The sequence below is a fragment of the Schistocerca americana genome, chromosome X, assembly GCF_021461395.2.
Source record: "Schistocerca americana isolate TAMUIC-IGC-003095 chromosome X, iqSchAmer2.1, whole genome shotgun sequence".
Lineage (NCBI taxonomy): Eukaryota > Metazoa > Arthropoda > Insecta > Orthoptera > Acrididae > Schistocerca > Schistocerca americana.
Window position 1 is genome coordinate 271,001,232 of NC_060130.1, and position 21,731 is coordinate 271,022,962.

The 21,731-nt window shown below is 42.4% G+C and overlaps 1 long non-coding RNA gene across 1 annotated transcript in view; it reads right to left on the minus strand.

Annotated features, from left to right (window-relative positions):
• Positions 1 to 11,191: 11,191 nt before the first annotated feature.
• Positions 11,192 to 21,731, minus strand: part of LOC124555067 — an 88,093-nt gene continuing 77,553 nt past the window's right edge. Inside the window, exon 3 of the long non-coding RNA XR_006968515.1 lies at positions 11,192 to 11,380. This is a non-coding gene — a long non-coding RNA (uncharacterized LOC124555067). The remainder of the gene's footprint in view (positions 11,381 to 21,731) is intronic.

The following is a 21,731-nucleotide window of genomic DNA, read 5'->3' on the forward strand; positions in this document are numbered from 1 at the left end:
GAGAGGTACAATGAGCACTAATTCTGTGATGTCGTCCATAGAGTGAGATCACATAGTAAAGTTGGTACCTCACGACGGAACCACTAGCGAAGGACGGTCGCTGCCAGACGCAATCACGACTGAGAGCCGTCGAGGAAGATACGTCCTCAAGTAGTTCGGTACGCTGCCTCTGCTGGAAGTCTGCTTACGACACAGCACTGCGCCACTCGCCCCACTCTTCGATACCGAGTATGATAGCAGCATCATCGTAGTTTAGATACGGCAGCGAGCTCGTATCATTAGTCACAAATGTGCACCAAAGATTATTGTTAAACGAATGTGATATGTGACTGTCATTCAGTTCTACTTAAAGTAATAAAGAGTTATCATTGCGTTCGGCTATAGTACTAAAAAAATATTGTCATAGACGCGGACACGGATTTCACCCAACTTAAGTATTCTGTATTAAAATGTTTTACCAAATTGAACTAATAGTCTTTGTATGTACTGTAGTAGGCACTCGACCACCAAAAGTAAAACTATTGAACTATCATCTACGTTGCAGCGACATATTAAAGTCTTCCACGTGCAACGTAATTCCACTTATCACGTGACAAGCTATTTCCACAGTTCGCTTTTAGAAGGATAGACGCGTTTGTTTACACAGCGAGAACGACAACCCCCTGGAATGTGTGGTGCGAATCTGCACATCCATTGAGAAAGTGACGCAATCGGCAATTCCAGGGAAAATGTGTCGACAGCTTACGACAGCCTTTGTACCTGACGAATCTTGTTTATGAGCGGACGGAGAGAGTCAGCTATCATCCGCCAAAAAGAATTGAAGATCCGACCAGGGTAGCAGCACCGTCGTGTTTTCATCAGAGAGAGAGTGAGAGAGAGGGGGCGTGGGGGAGGGGGGGGGAGGGGGAATAGTAACACACCTACTGGAGGAAATTTATACTGGGATCGCCGTTTGTGCCTTTACTACTAAATTAGAACGCACACAGCTTTCAAATTCCCCACGGTTGTAAGTTTACCGAGCATAGATCGTGTAAGGGCTGGTATCACACTTGACTATACTTAGTAATGCAGGGTTCCTTAGACGTAGCGGTTCTACTGTTTGTGAAAATTGCGACACAACACAGAAATTATTTGTATTGTTAAAATATAACTTATAGTAATACAGAGATACGATTAATTGTGCAGAGCACAGTTTCGAAATTTTGGACATTTTACTGCAAGAAAAGGAAGAAAGAGACCCGACCACATTCAGTTTACAGGAAGACTACCCCTAAAAATCAAGGGCGTCTTCAGAACACTGATAACCAGGTCTTGTACTATTGCAGAAGACGATAGCCTTCCAGGATGAACTGGCCAGTCTAAAAGCATTTTTTTTTTAAGAACAGCAGATATTCCTCTCACGAAATCCATAAATATTTTCAAAAACAATTACGTGATCGGCTCCGAGATTAAAGAGAAAAGAAATGATAGTATGTGAGAGAAAGAGAGACAGAGAGACGTTTTAGTACGCAGAGTTTCCTGTGTTTATCAGCTAAGTCTTCAAAATTTGTGTCAACTGCTCAATAAACAGGAGACGAAAGTGATCTTTCGCACAATGATCAGAACTGAGACTCTGCTTCGCTCTGTGAACAGAATAAACCGCCATTTGGCTTATATCACCGTATTTTTCTTCTATCCTATTTAGATGTCGGTTTTCATGGCATTATCGACTACAGTGCGAAAAGTTCTTTGGCCCTTAACACGTCACTTTACCAGATATGACGTGTTAATGGTCTAAGAACTCTTAGCACTGTACTCGACAATGACTTAGCACTGCCGAAAACTTTTCGTAGAGAAATTCTTTCAAACATGCCTTCGTCGATGGCACAAGGTCCTTGTGCCAAAGTGTGCTTTCCTTTGGAGTTCCAAAATGCAAAAGATATGAAAAGTGCTTTTTGTTGACTACAGTTCTCCTGCTTAAAATCGTAATCCTGTATTCCTGAAATTGTCACAAATACGAGGTGCATTCAAGTTCTAAGGCCTCAGATTTTTTTTCTAATTAACTATTCACCCGAAATCGATGAAACAGGCGTTACTTCTCGACGTAATCACCCTGCAGACGTACACATTTTTCACAACGCTGACGCCATGATTCCATGGAATCGGCGAAGGCTTCTTTAGGAGTCTGTTCTGACCACTTGAAAATCGCTGAGGCAATAGCAGCACGGCTGGTGGATGTGCGGCCACGGAGAGAGTCTTTCATTGTTGCAAAAAGCCAAAATTCACTAGGAGCCAGGTCAGGTGAGTAGGGAGCATGAGGAATCACTTCAAAGTTGTTATCACGAAGAAACTGTTGCATAACGTTAGCTCGATGTGCGGGTGCGTTGTCTTGGTGAAACAGCACACGCACAGCCGGACGTTTTTGTTGCAGTGCAGGAAGGAATTTGTTCTTCAAAACATTTTTGTAGGACGCACCTGTTACCGTAGTGCCCTTTGGAACGCAATGGGTAAGGATTACGCCCTCGCTGTCCCAGAACATGGACACCATCATTTTTTCAGCACTGGCGGTTACCCGAAATTTTTTTGGTGGCGGTGAATCTGTGTGCTTCCATTGAGCTGACTGGCGCTTTGTTTCTGGATTGAAAAATGGCATCCACGTCTCATCCATTGTCAAAATGGTTCAAAAGGCTCTGAGGACTATGGGACTCAACATCTTAGGTCATAAGTCCCCTAGAACTTAGAACTACTTAAACCTAACTAACCTAAGGACATCACACACACCCATGCCCGAGGCCATCCATTGTCACAACCGACGAAAAGAAAGTCCCATTCATGCTGTCATTGCGCGTCAACATTGCTTGACAACATGCCACACGGGCAGCCATGTGGTCGTTCGTCAGCATTCGTGGCACCCACCTGGATGACACTTTTCGCGTTTTCAGGTCGTCATGCAGGATTGTGTGCACAGAACCCACAGAAATGCCAAATCTGGAGGCGATCTGTTCAACAGTCATTCGGCGATCCCCCAAAACTATTCTCTCCACTTTCTCGATCACGTCGACAGACCGGCTTGTGCAAGCCCGAGGTTGTTTCAGTTTGTTGTCACACGATTTTCTGCCTTCATTAAACTGTCGCACCCACGAATCCACTTCCTACACATCCATAACTCCATCACCACATGTCTCCTTCAACTGTAGATGAATTTCAATTGGTTTCACACCACGCAAATTAAGAAAACGAATGATTGCACGCTGTTCAAGTAAGGAAACCGTCGCCATTTTAAGTATTTAAAACAGTTCTCATTCTCGCCGCTGGCGGTAAAATTCCATCTGCCATACGGTGCTGCCATCTCTGGGACATATTGACAATGAACGCGGCCTCATTTTAAAACAATGCGCATGTTTCTATCTTTTTCCAGTCCGGAGAAAAAAAAGTCGGAGGCCTTAGATCTCGAATGAACCTCGTAAAACATAGTGCTCCAGTATTAACGTGTCGCTGTTCACAGAGATCCGGTGTGGGCTGTAATTATTACATGAAAGCGAAACGCTTATGCGTTAGTGTGGAGGCTGAAGTGGACAGAGGCAGGGAGAGGAAGAGACAGGCAGAGAGATGGGGTAGGAGAAGATGAACAGATATAGGGGGAGGAGCAAATGAATAGGGAAAGGAAAGAGGAAGAGATGGACAGAAAGAGGGGAGAGGGGTGATGACACAGGAAGGAGGAGATGAACAGGGAGAAGGGGAGAAGATGGACAGAGAGAGAGAGAGGAAGGGGGAGATTGACACAGGAAGAAGGAGACGAACAGGGAGAGGTGGAGGAGGAGATGGACAGAGAGAGAAGAGAGGGGGAGATGGACACAGGAAGGAGGACATCAACAGGGAGAGTGGGGGAGAAGATGGGCAGATAGAAGGGAAAGGGAGACTGGTAAAGAGTGGGCGAGGATGATATGGAAATAGTGGGGGGGGGGGTGATGAGAAGATGGTCAGAGGGGGAAGAATCAGATGGAGAGAGGGGGGAAGAGCAGATTCACAAAGAGAGAGGGAAGGATGAGATGGATAGAGAGAGGGACAGGAGATGGACTGAGAGGGAGGAGATGGACTGAGAGTGGGGGTAGAGGGGGTGGAGAGAGAAAGTGGGTGGTGGGGTCGACAGAGAGAGAGGAAAAATGGAAATTTGTGGTAAGTTCCTATGGGACCAAACTGCTGAGGTCATCAGCCCCTAGGCTTATACGCTACTTAATCTAACTTAAACAAACTTATGCTAAGAACAAAACACAAACACACACACACACACACACACACACATCCATGCCCGAGGGAAGACTCGAATCTAAGACGGGGGGAGAGGTGGAGCCGCGCGAACCGTGGCAAGGCGCCTTAGACCACGTGGCTACTCCGCTGGGCCCCACAGACAGTGGTAAGGGGAAAATGGACTAATAGAATATTGGAGTAAATACATACTTGAGAAACACTAGGTACCCAGGTAGTTATATATAACTATTAGCAGAAAGGTACCTACTAGCTACTTGGCTGATTGCAATTGATCAGCTTGTTTTTACATTGAAATAACTGACGGAGATTTATGTTATATGACTTTTCATCACAGCAGAGAGATTTGTGACTCAAAGTGCAATAATAATGAGACATACAACAACATCTTCCTGTGTTCCCTTTATTACTTTATCTCTTTGTTATCCGTTGTCGGACTGAATTTCCAGATAAGCTGGTTTTGGAAAAAGAGTAAGGAGTGCGGCCCCATATCATTATTTATTAATCATGTAAACCTACAGAAGCTGGTTGTATGGTTGATACCTAAAAGGTATTAATAAATAGAAAAAGCTACACAATACAATGACACACGTTTTTCCGAGTGGGAAAAGCAAATGAACAGTCAAGAAATCTAGAAATATGAGAGAGGTATCTGATAGATTTCTCTCAAAGCCCACACCTAAACTTTTTAAATTTGCGAATTCTTTGACATCAGCTGTATTAGCAATGTTTATAATATCTGTTAGGGCATATGAAAATTTGTACCGGACCCGGACTCGAATCCGGATTTCCCACTTATCACGAACGATCGCCTTAACCATTTTGGATACACGAGCAAGCTCACGTGACAGATCCAAACCTCCATAAGTCGTACTGTCTACATCCCCTATTGCTCGCAACGTTAGTTGGATTGCCGGAACTGGGATAATTAGACCACGTATACAACGTCTAGTCATCTAGATACTTCACCACGCCTGCATGTCAGAAGGGACAGTCACTGTAAAATAAGTTTTACAGTTATATCTGTTACACACTGTGTAACATTAGAGAGTCGGTGTGTACATCAGCAGTCAAAATAGTAATCATAGCTGTTAGAGGTACCTGGTGGAACCTGCTCAAATAGTGTAACGCGCAGCGCTCTAACATATGACACAAGAAGATGATCCAGGCCAGGATTGAAATCGCGCGGCGGAAGAAACATCCGTGGGATGGTACCCGAGCCAGACCGAGTCTGGATTTTTGACGGTTTCCCACGCTCGTTTAGGCAAATGCTGGGCTGTTCCCCACTTTCCGCCTCAGAGAAATATGATTCACAAACTGTTAAAATGCGATCACACACGGAACAAAGCTTACATGATTTAGAGACAGATGGCGCGCATAATTTCCATCCCTTGGGCTTCCCTGATGACTGGCGACACGTAGGGCATTCAGCACAACTTTAAATAATAAAACAAAATTTTTCATCATGAAAAAGCAGACATACATAAGGATAAATGACATGGAAAAGAAAAAGTGTGAGAAACAAACAAATGCAAAGCGCGATGTCATACAGGACTCGCCTTCCCGAGGAGGGGGGTTCAAATCCCCATCTGGCAATCCTGATTTACGTTTTCCGACGTTTTTCTAAATCGATTAAAGCGAATACTAGGATGGGGTGGGACAGGTTACTTCCACATTCTTGCAGTACCCAAGCTTGTGCTTCGACGTCGAATGGATGTTAGAACACTAGTCTTCCTTCCTTTCTTGAAATGGCTCTGAGCACTATGGGACTTAACAGATGTGGTCATCAGTCCCCTAGAACTTAGAACTACTTAAACCTAACTAACCGAAGGACATCACACACATCCATGCCCGAGGCAGGATTCGAACCTGCGACCGTAACAGTCGCACGGTTCCGGACTGCGCGCCTAGAACCGCGAGACCACCGCAGCCGGCTCCTTTCTTGAAGAAACTGATTACACGTGTACTCCATTTCACAACAAACCGGAAAGATTACAATTACAGTAGACAACGCGTGCACAGATGTACATGAAGGAAAAGTTATTGGCGTATCCTGTATTATTTTTGTTATTAGCACTGCAACAAATAACGTATTACTATCAGACATGCTTATATGACAGTTATTAATAACATTTTATGTATCGTTCTAGTAGTTTTTGGTCTATAGACTAACTTTCCGGGATGCAGTTTAGATGTGGTGTCAATTTGATGGGAAGTTATTGTCAAATCTGAAAACATACTCCGAGTCATGTTTGCTACAAACATAAAAATTCTGTTGCGCAAAACACCGAACAGTTACTCAGCTTGGAACGACAGAAGAGACTCCTTGGGTAGGAATGAAATTTAGCCTCCTTTCCCAGTGGCAATCTCCTTCTTCATTATTGTTCAGGGTCTCGTCCACAGCTACAAAAACAAAGAAAAACGTTTTTTCACGTTGAAACCTAAGTGAAGAAGGAAACTTTTGTAACAAATTATACGTATGGGCACCATTACTCACACGGAGTATGTTACGAATACCATAATACTATTAATAATACTAATAATCAATGTGGTGACTGGGACAGGGGTGAAATTGTTCTCCTTTTACTTAGGAGTATGTAGTATTATTTGTGCTGAGCTCCACTCGAGATTGCCTTATTGCACTCGGAACATTTTTCCAGCAGAATGAATTCTATCTGGAAGAGGAGAACGTGTCGACGACAAGTTATATCATAACAAGTAGGCACCTAGTGTGTTTCTGCACGCTGAAAGATACACTCACAAGCTTCTTCGCTGCTACATTCTACAAGAATATTTCTGGGCGCCGCCCCAAGGTAAGCACGACATATTACCCCGTAAATGTCTTCGAATATGAGAGACCATTTATTTGGTTTCAGTCAGTTGAGCACTTGGTTGCTCCAAAACAAACGATAGTTTGGTACACGGGAGAAGGTGAGTGCTTACCTTGGTACTGTGCCAGATAATATGCGTCTATAACACGGCGCCACACACACACACACACACACACACACACACACACACACAAAACTAGGTCCATCCTACCGTCAGCTGTTTCGTGAAATGTCTTTCACACGTCGGGTATTTACTGCCTGGCGCTTGCACTGCATACGAAAATCAGTTCGAAAAGACAACGATCACAGACGCTCTGTTACTGTGGAAGCAAAATTATTGTATGGCTCTGCCGATAAACTCTTTTATATGTGAAGGGAACAGTCATAAGCAACGTTATGCACAAAACACGCAGCGCTACCCCTATTTCAGAGCTTGGAAGATTCCGATTTTTTTTATTTATATACTTAGTTACTTAAGTTTGCCGTCTTTAATATAAAAAAGTAATATCCTACACACAGTTTACGTGATATCCTCTTAGAGTCTGCTAGTTACGCATTATCTGTACCTTAACTCTATAGACAGAAAAAATAACTCAGCAAAAAATGAAAACTGAAGTAAAACGACTTTAACTATGAGAAGAGTAGCTATTGACTGTACCAGTTCTAAATCTTCTGGTTTCGACTATTATTTGGTATTGTTCGTTCCCTATGAAATTTCTTTTCTTTTTCTTTTTCTTCTTCTTCTTCTTCTCTCTCTCTCACTCTCTCTCTCTTTTTCTCTTTCTCTCACATTCTCTTTCTTTTGAAGCCAGTTGATTCACCTTCTCATATATATATATATATATATATATATATATATATATATATATATATATATATAAGGTGGATCCTGCTACGAAACACCTCATGGTGTCCCTTGAATCTTTCGGAACTTCGAGGAATTCTTACCAGTTTATCTCCAGAATCTGGATGTGATGTTGTATAACGAAAAATATATCTGTTCAAAAAAGCAGATAAAAATTCGCTTGACGCCTTCCTGAGAGACTCTCTCCACTCCTTCCAAATTAACAATGTAAGTATAGACTAGATGTGGCTTGAATTCAGTGAAAAAGTATCGACAGCAATTAACAGATTTATACCAAATAAATTAACACACGACGGAAATGATCCCCCATGGTACACAAAACAGGACAGAACACTGTTGCAGAAACAACGAAAAAAAGCATGCCAAATTTAAACGAACGCAAACCCCCAAGATTTTCGGACTTCAATGCTAGATGCTTCTAATAGTTTCCACAGCGAAACTTTGTCTCGAAAACTGGCAGAAAATCCTATGAGATTCTGGTCATACGTAAAGTATTCTAGCGACAAAGCACAATGAATGCCTTCCTTGCATGATAGCAACAGAAATACTATCGATGACAGTGCTGCTAAAGCAGAGTTACTAAACACAGCCTTCCGATATTCCTTTACCAAAGAAGAGGTAGTAAATATTCCAGAATTCGAATGAAGAACAGTTGCCAAAATGAGTAGCTTAGAAGAAGATATCCTCGGAATAGTGAAGCAACTTAAATCACTTAGTAAAAGCCCGTCGTCCGGCCAAGACTGCATACCAATTAGGTCCCTTTCAGAGTACGCCCAAGCAATAGCTCCATAATTAACAGTTATCTACAACCGCTCGCTCGACCGAAGATCCGTACCCAAAGACAGGAATGTTGCACAGGTCACACCAGTATTCAAGAAAAGCAATAGGAGTAATCCACTAAATTACAAGCTCATATCATTACGTCAATACGCAGCAGGATTTTGGAACATACGTATATTGTGTTCGAACATCGTGAACTACTTGAGACATAGTCAACACAGATTTAGAAAACATCGTTCTTCTGAAACACAGCTAGCTCTTTACTCATACAGAGAGTTGAGTGCTATCGACAAAGAATTTCAAACTGATTCCGTATGTCTAGATTTCCAGACGGTTTCTGATGCCGTATCTCACAAGCGGCTTGTAATCAAATAGCGTGCTTGTGGAGTATCGCGACTGGATTCGTGATTTCCTGTTAGAGAGGTGACAGTTGGTAGTAACTGAGGTAAAGCCATCGAGTAAAACGGAAGTGATTTCTGGCGTTCCTCTAGGTAGTGCTATAGGCCCTCTGTCCTTCCTTATTTATATGAAAGATTTAGGAGACAGTCTGAGCAGTCGTCTTAGGATGTTTGCAGATGATGCTGTCGTTTATAGTCTTGTACCGTCATCAGAAGATCATCGATTTAGAAAAGATGTCTGTACGTTGTGAAAATTGGCAATTGACCCTAAGTAAAGAAAGTGTGAGGTAACCCACATGAGTGCTCAAAAGGATCCATTTAACTTCGGTTACACGATAAATCAAGGCCGTAGAGTCAACTAAACATCTAGAAATTACAGCTACGAACAACTTAAATTGGAAAAAACACATAGAAAATTCTGTACGGAAGGCGAATCAAAGACTGCGTTTTATTGGCAGAACATTTACATGATGCAGCAGGTCTACTAAATTGACTGCCTACACTACGCTTGCCCGTCCTCTTTTGGAGTACTGCTGGGCGGTGTGGGATCCTTATCAGATAGGATTACAGAGTTCATCGAGAAAGTTCAAAGAAGGCCAGTATGTTTTTTATTATTGGGAAATATAGGAGAGTGTCACTGACATGATACAGGATTTAGGGTGGACATCATTAAATCAAAGGCGTTTCTCTTTGCGGTGACATCTTCTCACGAAGTTTCAATCACCAACTTTCTCCTCCGAAAGAGAAAGAATTTCTTTTAACACCCACTCACATAGGGAGAAACGATCATCATAACAAAATAAGGAAAATCAGAGCTCGCAAGGAAAGATATAGGTGCTCGTTTTTCCCACGCGCTGTACCAGAGTGGGAAAACAGAGAATTATTGTGAAGTTCGTTCGATGAAACCTCTGCCTGGCACTGAAGTGTGATTTGGCAGGATGGATTTCATACACCTGAATCCTTAACAAGCAATATCGATTTTTTTTTTCCTCGACACATTATTTAATGAGTCCCAGTTTGATATGCAGAGGCGGGAAGATGTTATTCTGAAACACAAGTGGATATCAACTCACATTTTCGTGACCAGATTCGAATGCACATCGTGTTGCGAATCAACTGTGTTTGTGCTTGCCCGCATCCCTAACGTATGCTTGATTTATATAACCTTGTATGTCCGTCAAGGAACGTAATCATTTTGATGTCATCCATAACACCCTGCTGGTGTTGCTCACAATTTAGCACCTAAATAATATGGTGATACCTATGTCAACTTCCCTCTGATTGCGTTGTATAAGCAATTGAGTGTGTGGGATATTTGTTGGCATGATGCGGGAGAACTGCTTTAAAGCTCTAACATAAGACGTCAATGAAACCTTGCCAGTTGTTCAGATTGTGGCGAAAACCTAGTTTTTCAACACGTCAGTAACATTGTGACAGTAACAGGTGTCTTCTCTAAGGACGAAGTGCTGAGACATTTTCTAATGGAGAATCCTGTATCTTAACAGGTTGTAATTACGTAAAAGTAACATGCACTAATATTTAATATGTGCGAAATAATGGCATATTCTGACACTCCCTCTAAAATCGATGGGACTTAAAAATGTTTATAATTTTATTATATTTTAGCACAAACGTAACCTGAAAGTGACATTAAGTGAATATAAACAAGTACACAAAATAGAATTACGAGAGAAGCTTTCCAAGTGTTCCTGCAGTGAATCCGCACACCTTGTGGAACATAACAAATTTTTAACTTTTAGCAGCCTAGGCTAATCTGTTTTATTTGTTGATGACATAAGATGCGAAATACCTTCCAACAGTTAGTAGGTACAAGTCACAACCATAAAATTATGCATTTAAGGAGTATTCTAGCAGAATAACCGAATTTATCAATTCTGCTCTTCATGAGTAACCCAGAAACTCAGTTATGATAGCTGAAGACAATTCTACATCAATGGTTGGTGCACTAGGCTGACATTCGCAACGAGCAGTGTTAAAATTCCCACTCTACCATCCAGTTTTTATATTTCCGTGTGTATGAAATGCATTTTCCCTGCGTATAATACTGATTAAAACATCTTGAGTTTCCGACCAAGAGACAGTGTTAACTTACCGCGACGTCTTGAAGTGTGTCATAGTCCTTCTCATTTTCTTCTGGCCAGACAATCGTGAATGTCGCACTCATCGAAATTTTGCGACAGTTCAGTACTGTCATCGGGGTGGAAGCCCGAGCGGTTTTCATCAGCTTTCTTGCTGTTTCCCTGCTTAAGATGAAAAATGACATAGTTGATATGAGAAGGATACAACCAATTTTCTAACCCATTCATTGTCAGTCGGAGCTTGTGCTCCGACTGCAATGTTCTTGACGTCGACGGGATGCTAAACACTCTTCTTAATTTCTTTTTAACCTGACAGCAGCCCGTCAACTAGATGAGACAATAATCGATATGTCAACATCAGTCCACGAGGCAATATCTTGTCGGTAAGAATTTGAAGTCTTTTAAAATGTCAGCCCGTCACGCACAGTTAACTAAGGAGAACCATTAATTTTGACCTCTGAGAACTGCGGCGTCGATAAATGAATTGGTTTAATTACTCACATTGTGTTCTCGACACGAAGTTCTGTAATTTTTCTCATCGGATGACAACAGAAAATCAGCTCCTTAATCTACCTCTATTTCTGAAGCAAACTAATAACTACGGATTTTTTATGCATTCAAGTAACAATTGTAGAGTGGAAGTCAATAACGGGCTAAATGCCAAATTTTTTGTGTTTGATCTAAAAAACCAAGCTAAGTCCGTTGCCGACAACCTGAAAAGCGGGCTAAGTGCTACGATCATTTCTAGTAGTGTATATAACGGCCGAAAGATAGCATGAGCGCTGGTGAGGCTAAGGATGGTTAGGTGCCACAAAGCATTGTAATCGTCTGCGGCTTGTTATAGAGCTTTTGCTCAGATTGAAAAAAGTAAGAGGCTGGAAGGATGTTGGAATGTCAAGAACCCTACATAACGTATGGAGGAGAATGCGACACCTTACAACCCATGTGTGATTATTATGCTCCAACCTGAGGACCTTTCTCTTTTTTTTTTTTAAATGACAATAAATATTAAAAATTTCCAAATGTAGTTGGGTTCAAGTGAAAAAAATGCACCTGGCGTCATCAAGAAGAGAAAAATTTTCAACGAACCTTAGGACTGGAGCACCGTCAAGATTTACAAGAAAGGGATTACCACTGACATAATATGGAACTTCGTTTTACCGTCACAACAATGTAAAAGCAACTTGTTAGCTGAAAATAAGAAAGATCTGCAACAGGTGCTGACGGATTTAAAAGCAGCTAATAGAACATTTTTCGAACGGTTAATCAATTAAAACTGCTTTGTGCAGATAAAATTAAAAGAAGGGTTAAAAATGATTTAATCACAGGAAAGTGTATCTGTAAAATGTGTCTGTAACATGTTTATTATTAAAAAAACTGACAAATGCTTACCTAGTTTTTGCCGATACATGCATCGCGTTTAGCGCGTTCTGCGCTTTTCAGAATAAAATATTTATATTTTCATTGTTGAAACGAACTTAAAAAAATTTGCAATAGTTCTGTGATTTACAACAGACAATAAATAAAAAATATTTTTAACGTTTATCATAAAAATATTTTTGTCAAAACAGAAAAACTGAATAACTCTGAAACAATTTATTGGCACTTGGCCCATTATTGATTTCCAGTCTACAGTTACTGTCGGTGTGGAGTGTAATGTAATACTGTGGAGAAAATGGAAATTTCAGCTACTTTCCTACAGCGCACATCAATATATATTACTATATCTTGATGATAAGGCTAATTTCTCACACATTTATGACACAGTAAAAGAATCTCGTAGAATGATACTCGCAGAAAATAATAAACCCATCATATTTAGACAGTGAGAGTAATTTGAAATAATTTTATTTTCCTCGCCCTTTCCTCATTCTCTCTATACAATTTTTAGGTTAGCAGTTCAACGAATCCATATGAGCAAATATATTAGGAGACTCAGTGATTTGAGAAACGGAAGATACTGCTATGATACATCTTGTAAGGTAATGTAATAAAGTGCATTACTGCAGAATGATTTTATCACCAACAGCAATGGAGTTCTTATTACGAAAAAATATAAACAGATGTAACGAAACCGAGAAATCAGATAAAAACCCTAAAACTAATAAAAGTTTTAAAATTGCTTGGGAGAAAAAGATAAGAATCTGCAGAAAATCATTGGCACAAAAAAGCACTATGATAAATGTTAGATGCTTTAATTCAACGGAAATCGCCTACGTTCTCTAGCAAGTGCCTTATGACGACTTTTTTCACTGTAATAGAACTTGCACGTTAATGATGAGTTAACCGACCATCGACAGAAATTTACAAAGGTAAATTCGTTACAGTGGTATTTAGTTCTCTTTGTGAGTGAGGGAGACAGAGGGGAGGGTTTCACAACTCAGCCACATTGTTTAGGCTCGGGTGCGGGTGTAGGGTCATTCATTAGTAAAGACTACAGCCGATTACTGCCCTTGCTAATGACCTCGCTGGTGGCGCGACGGTGGACACTAGATCCACCGCAGCTAACGAATCGCTCATTATCTGCGAACGATAGCTTCATTCCTAATTGAATACACAGCTTTCAAGTAGAAAAAAAATTTAATAATTCTTAAGCTGCTTCCTCTCATTCGCTGACTTCGTTATTTAACGCACTGCATCGAATGTAATGAACTCGTGAGGTCGCGGGAAAGATAACCAGTACGATACGTTATCACTTTTAATGTTCTTGATTCGCAACAAGAACAGTGTGTGGTATAACGACTGAGTCATATGGAAAAACGATTATCAGCTCTAGATTCACATATTATCATTTCCTGAGGGTCAAAAGAACGTTGAAACGTGTGTGAAATCTTATGGGACTTAACTGCTAAGGTCATCAGTCCCTAAGCTTACACACTACTTAACCTAAATTATCCCAAGGACAAACACGCACACCCATGCCCGAGGGAGGACCCGAACCTCTGCCGGGACCAGCCGCACATCCTGAGGGTCACTTGTCTCTTTGTTTTCTTTTTGACAAAGGTTGGGTTTAAAATATCTCCGTGACGTGTTTTACGTCTCACGGTGTAGATCAACAAAGCAAGTATTAATACGGCCCAAGAAGTAGCCATCTATCACACGGTTGGGAAAAACGACAGAGAAAAAAATTCATAAAATTCCACTTATTTAAGTTACGATATACAAAATTTTTCTCCCAGCACACGGTGCTATTCTCTCATTAGGCCATCCCGTTACGTCTCTCTCTTTCTGTCTCTCTACCTTTTTTTCCTCAGTGGTTATTTGTAGAGTTAAGTATGTTACGTACGACCCAAAAATGCTCGGCTTCTTCCAATGTGGCCCAAGTAGCTAAAAGGTTGGACATCCCTACCGTATATGATAGCGAACAATATTAACTTTCGTTATAGAATAGTTTTAGAAGTGGTTCAGCAAATTTAAATATCATACGTTTTTCATAGTAACGTATCTCGCACTGCATTCCTAAAGAAGGCTACAATGTTAAGATTCAAGTCATGATTGTATTTCCTTTGTATCGGCCTTAATGCTATTTTCGTATACTTACTAGGTCCCTTCATGTAATGAGTCGTACCATCTTAACTAAAATTTGTCTTTTTCTCAAGATAAAGAGCTCCATGAAATGATCTTGACTTGGATGAAAACGTGAACATCTTAAAATGTTTCCTCATAAGCTATCGACAACCTACGATCGTTTTTCGGATGGCATCTCCTCTGGTGAGAGAAACGTTAAACATTATCTGTAGACGCATTGCATCTAAAAAAAAAATTATTAAGTTTCAAAAAATCATGCATGAAGTTAACAGCTCGATAAACAATTTTTCAGTAACAGTGAAGCACCCAGAAAACATACTCAGAAGCCGGCCGGAGTGGCCGAGCGGTTCTAGGCGCTACAGTCTGGAACTGCGCGACCGCTACGGTTGCTGGTTCGAATCCTGCCTCGGGCATGGATGTATGTGATGTCCTTAGGTTAGTTAGGTTTAAGTAGTTCTAAGTTCTAGGAGACTGATGACCTCAGAAGTTAAGTCCCATAGTGCTCAGAGCCATTTGAACTATTTGAACATGCTCAGATGCCAGTGTAACTTGGAACTCGTACACGTCATCGGCGGGTATGTGAATAATTTTGTGTGGCAGGTAGAACGGCCATCAGAGTGCATTAGAGCTGATCGTGTTTAGTGTTGTTGCCAGGCCTGATACGGTATATAAGGGGTGTGAACAGCGCCTGATGTTGAGCGGCGACAGTGAAGGGCACGGAGATGCCTCCCATTCGTGTGAAACAGCGTTATCATCACCTGAGAGAGTTTAAAAAGGACCTCACTGTCGGTCTCCATTTGGTCGCCTGGTCGAATCGTACTATATTCAGATTCGCGGGGCATTCGGATATGGCATTGGCCCGATGTTGGAATTTATGGGAACGTGGCGGCTGGCATACTCGTCGTTAAGTTCCGGTCGACCAAGCCTGACCATCACAGGGAGGATCGCCGTATTGTGCACCAAGGACGTCCTAGCTCCTTTACATCTGTACCCGACATCCGAGAACAAGTAATGGTCTACCTGCGACATTCTATGCCATCCAGCACTACTGCTCGGATACTAGCAGCTGCCGTGCTAGGGGAATTACCGTCCCACGCGTAGGCCGCGTTTGTACTTGGTAAATGGCTCAGAGCACTATGGGACTTAACATCTGTGGTCATCAGTCCCCTAGAACTTAGAACTACTTAAACCTAACTAACCTAAGGACATCACACACATCCATTTCCGAGGGAGGATTCGAACCTTCGACCGTAGCGGGCAAGTGGTTCCAGACTGAAGCGCCTAGAACCGCTCGGCCACACCAGCCGGCGTTTGTACTGGTGCTTTGCCCAAGAAGTATTGACTGCTGAATCGCATTTTTCAAAAAAATGGCTCTGAGCACTATGGGACTCAACTGCTGTGGTCATAAGTCCCCTAGAACTTAGAACTACTTAAACCTAACTAACCTAAGGACAGCACACAACACCCAGCCATCACGAGGCAGAGAAAATCCCTGACCCCGCCGGGAATCGAACCCGGGAACCCGGGCGTGGGAAGCGAGAACGCTACCGCACGACCACGAGATGCGGGCAAAATCGCATTTTTGCACTACCACGCACGACCATCGTCGGAGAGCATGGCGGCCTCCTGATACGATGTATCATTCTTCTAATGTTTTGAAGGTGCACAGCGATGGCAGTTCTGGTGTCATGGTGTGGAGAGCCATCAGATATGACTTCATGCCACGGCTGGTAGTGATGGAGAGAACTCTGGTGGCCTTATGGTTCATTACGGACACGTGGCGTTCTCGTGTGTTACCTCTCATGCAACAGTATTGTGATGCAATTTTTCTACAGGAGAATACTTGTCAGCACATGGGACGTGTGTCTGTCAACGGTCTGCGTGATGATGAGATACTCTCGTGGCCATTGAGGTTCCCAGACTTGTCCCCGACAGAACATGTGTGGCACCAGTTCAGATGCAAACCCTGTCCTAATGCCAGTATTCAGGATATCATGGACCAGTTACAACATCTGTGGGTCGTCTCGCCTCTGTGGAGAATACATCTTTATGGCACCCTTCCAACCGAATCAGTGCATACATCCCAGCCAGATATTTTGCAAGTCATACAGATAAGTAGGCACATACGGCCAAGTTCTTTGTAAATTTGACTCGATTTTGTAATCACTGAAATAACATGACATACCCTCTCAGCCCGTGCTGAATTTCATTTCATTTCTTCGTCATCTCCTGTGTTCATTGCCAGGTAGTGTCCTACAGTATTCATACATAAACAGTTACTTTCAGTTTAATGATATCAGTTAAGCAGATCGAAATATCTTCTTTCCTTTAAGTTTCTCAGATGTTCTTTCAAACTGTCGAAACGGTAACGAAGGTGAACAGTCTAGATGGTACACTACGTGATCAAAAGCATCCGGACGTCCACAAAAAACATACTTTTTCATAATAAGTGCATTGTGCTGCTACCTACTGCTAGGTACTCCATATCAGCTACCTCAATAGTCATCAGACATCGTGAGAGACCAGAATGGGGCGCTCCGCAAAACTCACGGACGTCGAACGTGGTCAGGTGATTGGGTGTCACTTGTGTCATACGTCTGTACGTGAGATTTCCACACTCCTAAACATCCCTAGGTTCACTGTTTACGATGCGGTAGTGAAGTGGAAAAGCGAAGGGACACGTACAGAACAAAAGCGTACAGGCCGGCCGGAGTGGCCGTGCGGTTTTAGGCACTGCAATCTGGAACCGAGCGACCGCTACGGTCGCAGGCTCGAATCCTGCCTCGGGCATGGATGTGTATGATGTCCTTAGGTTAGTTAGGTTTAATTAGTTCTAAGTTCTAGGCGACTGATGACCTCAGAAGTTAAGTCGCATAGTGCTCAGAGCCATTTGAACCAAAAGCGTACAGGCCGACCTCGTCTGTTGACTGACAAAGACTGCCGACACTTGAAGAGGCCATCACACAGGAATTCCAAACTGCATTAGGATCCACTGCAAGTACTATGACAGTTAAGCTGGATGTGAGAAAACTTGGATTTCATGGTCGAGCGGCTTGTCATAAGTCACACATCACGCCGGTAAATGCCAAACGACGCCTCGCTTGGTGTAAGGAGCGTAAACATTGGACGATTGAACAGTGGAAAAACGTTGTGTGGAGTGACGAATCACGGTACGCAATGTGGCGACCCGATGGCTGCGTATGGGTATGGCGAATGCCCGGTGAACGGCATCTGCCAGCGTGTGTAGTGCCACCAGTAAAATTCGGAGGCGATGGTGTTATGGTGTGGTCGTGTTTTTAATGAAGGGGGCTCGCACCCCTTGTTGTTTTGCGTGGCCCTATCACAGCACAGGCCTATACTGATGTTTTAAGCACCTTCTTGCTTCCCACTGTTGAAGAGCAATTCGGGGATGGCGATTGCATCTTTCAACACGATCGAGCACCTCTTCATAATGCACGGCCTGTGGCGGAGTGGTTACACGACAATAACATACCTGTAATGGACTGGCCTGCACAGAATTCTGACATGAATCCTATACAACACCTTTTGGATGTTTTGCAAGGCCGACTTCTTGCCGGGCCTCACCGGCCGGCATCGACACCTCTCCTCAGTGCAGCACTCCGTGAAGAATGGGCTGCCATTCCCCAAGAAAACTTCCAGCACCTGATTGAACGTATGCCTGCGAGAGTGGAAGCTGTCATCAAGGCTACGGGTGGGCCAACACCATACTGAATTCCAGCATTATCGATGGAGGGCGCCACGAAATTGTAAGTTATTTTCAGCCAGGTGTCCGGATACTTTTGATCACATAGTGTATGTTTCCGGATTTCTTGCAAAGTTGGCGATTCCATTTTTATATTTTCCATGGTGATCTAGATGTATCCCTCACGTACTCCGAGAAGTAGTATTATGTGTGTTCACTGCCAGGACCGCATATAGACTGTGGTGTGTTGTTGGCAACTCTCCTCTTTGTAGCCTTGTTCGACTCCCAGCACCCGCTACACCTTTTATTTTTCAGCGCCTGTGCTTTTCCTCCGTGAAAGATACACCTCCTTAGAGTTTCCCGACGCTGACTGTTGAAATGACTAAACGCTCCCGATTTACACGAATTCCGCTGTGGAGTAGAAGCTAGACATTGATCCTCGATTATTGTTACCCTTTCTTCCTTGTCTGTCATAAAAGGGAAAGTATCATTAACTCCTGGAGGAAAATTCTTGGTTTTCTCGCCAAAGAGGTGGCGTCTCGCACGGAGAGAAACTTTTGGAATTCATCGGTTAACGTAATTCACTTTGCGTAGAAAAATAATGTATATCATCGCTCTTGCTAGATGACACTGTCATTTTATTAATGATATGTCGTCGTGTTTGTTCCTGTAACAGCGAGATAGTAACTCTTGAACATGTGATTCCTCACAAATTCACTGGCCAACAACGGTGTAGTGCTGAAAGCAACACTATAAAAACAGATCTGTAAATTTTCATATACTTGCCATTTCAGTACCTCACAACGTTGATCCGCGTATTGAGTGGAAATATGAAACGTAACAAAACAGACATTTTCGTCAACAACTCATAGCGACCTTCCACGACATAACACCGGAACATATCACAAATGAGATCGATATAGAAGCAACTCTTTAGATGCACTTTTCATATGGTAAAAACTAACCATCGTGTAAAACCCTCTCGCAGTTAAGGCGCTCAGTCCGGAACCGCACGACTGCTGCGGTCGCAGGTTCGAATCCTGCCTCGGGCATGGATGTGTGTGATGTCCTTATGTGGGTTAGGTTTAAGTAGTTCTAAGTTCTAGGGGACTGATGACCACAGAAGTTAAGTCCCATAGTGCTCAGAGCCATTTGTAAAACCCATAATACATCCTTCTTGCATGATAGGCACGCTGCATTGTCATCTGACGGTCGTCATAGTAACCCTGTGCACCATCATTACACACACACACACACATACACACACCTCCTCCGATCCTATTTGACACGATTCAAAAAATGGCTCTGAGGACTATGGAACTTTGGACTACTTAAACCTAACTAACCTAATGACATCACACACATCCATGCCCGAGGCAGGATTCGAATCTGCGACCGTAGCGGTCACGCGGTTCCAGACTCTAGCGCCTAGAACCGCTCGGCCACTACGGCCGGCTTGACACGATTACTTCACTCCGAAATTTAATTTATTTCATCCGCTTGCGTAAACAAATGTCATAAGTGGATACTCCATAGCACGTACGAATTTAATGTGTGCATTTGAATACAGTAATTTATAGATGTGTGCAGTATGCTAAAAAAACAGTGTCAAATTTCTAGAAGCGTTAGCGTGGAAGTAGAATCTTTCACACAAACAGTCTATGGCTGAACGAAGGCAATCAGTGTAAATTCATAACGTCTACGTAAAATATTATGTGAGACACTATTCTTGTAAAATTAGTTATTGTGTGATCGCTAGGTGATAAACCGGTCCAGCCGTTAACTCTTAAAGTCTTTGATGTAGTCTTTCAAAATGATGTTATAGCTACAAAACTCTTTAAACGTAAAAAAATCATATGTTTTAAACGTAGACGGTATATTTTCGTCATTATTATTATTATTATTATCTTCTCGGAGGTATGGTCCTTCTAAGGTAGTAAATAAAAAGCTGTTTCTTTTTATGTCATATGTTTTTCGCTTCCTTTTATTTTCGAAGCGTCCTCAGTGGCCTGTTATACATGTTTGTTTCATGAATTTAATAAAACCGTTAGAAATGTTTCCATATTTGTAATAAAATAACATTATTTTTGTTATTCCCTTATTGTTAGGTAAGAAACAATTTTTTGCGATTATTCATTCTAATAATTTGCATATCTTTTACCATGCTAAATGCTTCATGCCCGTGTGTTATTAGTCGTTCTGCAAAGATAGACAGGCTGTTTTCGTATTGCCAGCTTCTTCTTTGCACCAAGTTTTGAAATTCATGCCAGTTATCCCCAGATGTACTGATTTGCAGTCTTGAAATTCTAAGTGTTATATATCGGCTCATTGGTAATTATCTGGTTTTTCTGTTGAAGTGTGTATCTGTGACTGGAGTGTTTATAGGCTGTGTGTAAGCCTGTTTCGTCAGTACAATGTAATTACTATCTTGTGTGTTGATTTGTGAGTTTATGTTAATGTGCGACACTTATTTTTGTTAGTCATGCCATAAGAGTTTCTGTTCTGGGTGTTTGCGTGCCCCGTGGTGTCAGTTGGAAAGTTTTGTGTGTTGTAACTGAAATATTTCAATAAAGCAACAGTGCCGGAGATCCCATAACGTTGAAATGTCTATTAATGATGTCATCACAGAGCGATTATATATGACAACAGTTTCCTAGTCATACACTACCCATAAGCGGCCAGTATGTTGGAAATCTATAAGCTAAGAAACTGGAAAACAGTTTTCAAACAATGCAGTGTGCTTGACTACTAAGGACTATAGTGGTGGGGGTCTGACGGGAAGAAAGCGTTTGTCGGCCGAGCGGTCTAGACTGCAGGGGCAGAACGGCCGTGGAAGAAAGCGCAGATTCCGGCCACAAGACACAGTACAGCCGCAGCCGGGTGCACGAAGAGTTGCCGAGGAAAAAGCGGCGCTGAAACCAAGAGAAATGGCTGGGGCGGGAGGCAGCCTGAACAGATTGCCGTGGAAGAAACGGCAGAACAGCTACACGGAGCTACTTAATTAAGTCTTGTTACCCGAGAGCCGAGATATCAAGCGCCCTCTCTCCAATAGCGGGAAGCGATGCCACCGCGCTAATAATCGTCCCCTACTCGCCACGTCCCGCTGATGAAAACGAAACGGCGTATCAGTCAATCGTCACGGGACTGTTCTTTGATTCAAACGTGCTCAATCTAAACGTTATTCTACTCTTAATTCAGATTATTCTAGAGCTCTCGCTCACTGCTTCTATTACGAGCAAACTGCGTAACGAAAATTACAATGTGCCGTTGCGTGCTCAATTG